Genomic DNA, 4050 nt, shown 5'->3' with positions numbered 1-4050 from the left:
CAGCAGCATCTGCACTTGGCCGCTCCTCCGGCAGAGGTTTGCCGGGGGCGGGGCCAGCTCCTTGAACTTCTCGGGGCCGTCTCCTTGGGCGGCTCGCATCGGGAGGCTGTGGAAGAGGAAGAGGGCGGGCGGCAAGGCCGTCAACTCGGAGTACGCGGGCATCGACGCCTTCGTCGCGTATTGCCGGTCCTGCCGCCTCGTCTTCCAGCTCCTTTCCCGGCACCGTCATCACCGGCCCACCCGTGGGCGGCCACCGAGGTGTTCTCTTGGTGCTTTCTGCTGCTCGTAGCTTGCCTAGGCGCCCCTTTTGCCCTTTCGCCTCCTTGACCTGCCTCCTGAGGAGAGGGACAAGAAAGGGATTACGGGCACCTTATCTCTTTTTTAGTATGTAAGCCTGCGGGCCTTCGTTAAATTTAGAACTTGTAATCCCCTTTGCTCATGTTTTTCATCTCGCACGAACTGTACCTGTATGGGATGTTTTTAATGAAAAAGGGATGCTTGTCGGGTTTTTCGTTCGTGGGTAAATCCCGCGACAAGGAGAGAATCCTTGTTATTGTTTAAGATAAACGTCCCCCCACTCCACTCAACCGTTCTCGCGCTCTTGGCGGAGGCAGGGATGAGGTGGGCTTTAGGCTCCTCGTTCTACCTCCTTGCCGCCGCGGCTACAACCAAATCCGGACCCAGGAAATAATCCTTAGGTATAGGAAAAAGGGGAGCACGGAAGCCTAGAGACAAAAACGAGGTTTCACATACCCCAGTCTGGTTCCGAAATGCATGACAGAGGATAAAAGACTTATCTGGATCTGCAGCCCCCGGCAATCTCATCTTGCCGCGGTTGGATCCTTGTGCTTGCAGCCCCCGGCAACCCTGGTTTGCCGGGGTCGGGGCGCCGGTCCGTTTCCTTCTTTCCAAGTAGCTCAGCAGAAGTGCTCATGTGCCCTGTGAACCAAAGGAGGACAGAAAAGGAACAGATAGACGCGCACTCGACCTCTAGGCTAGGGGTTAGTCGCCGCTAAGCACTATCAACCCTAACACTTAGGGCGTGAACCTGGGCCTGGGCATTGAGTGCCTCTTCGTGCCTCTGCTCCAGCTCACTGGTCCGCTGCAAGACAAGCTTCTCCACCTCTGCATCCTTGCCGTGAAGCATGGCGGCAAGCTTCTCCTCGCGTGCGGCGAGGTCCTCCTCCTGGGAGTGCAGCGCGGCCTTGTGCTGAGTGCGGGCGGCTTCGGCGGCCGCAGCCAAGTTCTTCGCCGTCTCTTGAGCCTTCTCGACGTCGGCGAGCTTCATGGTGAGCTCCACGTCACGCTTGGCCAGCTCACCCTGAGCAGCCTTGAGCTCCTTGTGGGCCTCGCGGAACCAGGCCTGCGTCTCGGCAACGCGCTTCTGGAGGTCCGCCTCCGCCTTCTCCACCACCGCCGTCCTAGACTTAACCTTGTCCAGGCGGGCGTGGTGGAGCGCCTGGAGCTTCCGGAAGCTGGCGCCCGTGGCGTGGAGGAGCCGCTCTTCCTGCGAACCGTCGCCGCCAACGATCGGCTCGTCGACAACCTCCAGCTCGGCAGCGGCAAGCACTTCGTCGTCGAACACCTCTCCCTCAACGGGTGTCCTGGTGCTCGACGCGCCTGGAAGGTGGACGAACAAGTCGTCGCTCACCCTCAGGTACTTGCCGGAGCCGGAAGCAGCGGAAGAGGAAGGTTGGTCCTCAGCCACCTCCTCCTCCTCGGCAGCGGCCCCGCCGGCCTCCCCGGCAGGCCCCTTGCCGGCTTCCTCAGCAGCAGCCTTGCCGGCCTCCCCGGTAGGCCCCTCGGCGACGTCCTCGGCAGCGTCCTTGGCGGCCTCCTCGACGGCGATCTTCTCGGCGTCCGCCTCGGCGGCCTTGGCAACATCCTCGATGACGGCGTCCACGTCCTCTGGGTTCACCGAGGAGGAATCTGGATGCCGAAGAAGGGGGTGAGGCAAGGCCAGGACCAAGAGCCGGAAGGAAAAAGAAGCAACGACGAACGAAGAATTACTTACCTGTGCCAGTACCCGGCTGGGGAACAGAAGTCCCCTCCCCGCCAACATTTGGCGTCGAGGCAAAGCCGCCGGCGCCCAAGTTCTCCTCCTCCTCCTCCTCCATGTGCGTGGGCTCGGTGCTTGGCGCCCTTGCTGGGGACGCCCCTCGGGGCAGCGTGGTCGATGGGGGCGGCGTGTTGGGAGTAGCCCTCTATGGCTCCTCCTGCTGCTGCTCTCCTCCTACGTACCTAGCAAGGTCAGCACCAACGTATCGTGCCCCTGACACATGTCGATGGGGGAAGGGTGATGAACTTACGTTGGGGGCTATGCCGGGGGCTGTTGTCCGGGCTTCTCAACACCACCAGTGGCGCCCCTGAAGTACCAACTGGGGGCTGGCCACCCGCCGAGACCTTGGCCCTCTTCACTCTCTGGGCCAGCGTCTCCATGTCCCTGCAAAGATAAAGACAAGTCAAGACGAGCAACACAGATTGAGGAGGCAGAGATAACGAAAAGGAACCAGATACTTACTCGTCGTCCGCCTCCTCCTCTGTTGTTTTCCTCTTCCTCCTCGGGCTGAGGGATCCATAATCAAAAGTGACCTCCGTACCAACATCCGCCGGAGGAGGAGAAGGAGGTGGGGTCTGGACATGTGTGGACGAAGAAGGGGTGGCTGTCTTCTTCTTCACCACGACCTTCACCGGCTTCTTTGCCGCCGCGGCCCTCGTGTGGCGCCCGGACCCCTCCAAGGTCAGCTGTGGCCGCGCAGCCCTGTCGGGCCGGACCGGCTCGCCGGAACTGGCCCGCCGCAGGACTCGCCCTCTCCCCGCAGCTGGCGTCGGGCCTGCGGGCTCGACCTCCTCCTCCGACGACTCGCCGGTCACGTCTTCAACCAGAGGAGCCTCGGTGCCGGCGCTGCTGGCTCCCTCGGCGGCCGCCGCCCACCGGGCGAGCTCCTCCTCCTCCGCGGCCGTCGCGGCCTTGTCCTCCACACCGCCGGCGCTGCCGGCCTCCTTGGCAAGCTGTGCCTCCCTCGCCCTGGTGGCGATGTAGTCCAGCTCCGCCTGGGTGGTGTCCTGGACAAGCAGCCGCTCGGCGTCGGCGTTGACGTACCCCTCATGCAGGGTGTCGAAGAACTACTGCACCTCGGCGTCCTCCGGCTCCTTCCAGCTCGGGTCGGGGCCATGCGCGTTGCAGTCCGGCATCATGGCAATGATCTTGGACCGACGCGAGTTATTGCACAACGGGACCACCCCCGTCGGCAGCTTGAACAGAGGCCCCTTGTGGACCTTGCCGGCCTTTGCGGCGGCCCTCGCGACCTTGCCGGTCCGCTCGACCTCGCCGTCGCGGCCCACGTCAAGCTGGAAGAGCCGCTGGCAGAAATGGGCGTGCCCCATCACTGTGAAGTTGTGGTCGAGGCCGGGACGAAGCCGCATGATGTCGCCGGGGTTCGTGAAGAGCCAGGCTGGCCTCCCCTTGTTATGCAGCGGAGCAATCCGGCGGCGGATGAAGTCCGCCCCGATCATCTCAAGGGTGAGGTCGGCCTCGGTGAGCCGGAGGATCCTGGTGGTGGCGACCGTGAGCTTCTCGTCGTCAGCATCGACGTCGCTCCAGTCACTTCTGCGGACCGGCGGCGCCTGGCGAACTTCGCAGAACGCCGGCGGGTCTCTCTCCTTGATCCAGCACCACCGGCCCTGCCATTCTTCCCACCTCTCCTTCATGGCGTCCTCCGGATACGCCCCCTTGGATCTTGAGACCCAGGCGATGCAACCGGAGATGGCGCCCCCTGGTTGGATTCGAGGGGAGAAGTGATGGCGGAAGAGCGCCGTGTTGGGGTGCACTCCGGCTAAGCCCTCGCAGAGATGCGCGAAAAAGGCCATGCGCGCCACCGCATTCGGGGTAAAATCCAAAAGGCGGAAGCCGAAGGTATGCATGACGTCGCTGAAGAAATCGGAGAAGGGAGGACAGAACCCGCAAGAAAAATAATCGACAAAGAAGGGGTACCGATTTGGGGCAGCCTCGGCGCAGTCGGCGGGGATGACGCGCGTGGCTGGATGCCC

This window comes from Triticum aestivum, chromosome 7D (genome assembly GCF_018294505.1).
Source record: "Triticum aestivum cultivar Chinese Spring chromosome 7D, IWGSC CS RefSeq v2.1, whole genome shotgun sequence".
Taxonomy (NCBI): domain Eukaryota; kingdom Viridiplantae; phylum Streptophyta; class Magnoliopsida; order Poales; family Poaceae; genus Triticum; species Triticum aestivum.
Note: the sequence above shows the minus strand (reverse complement) of the source record.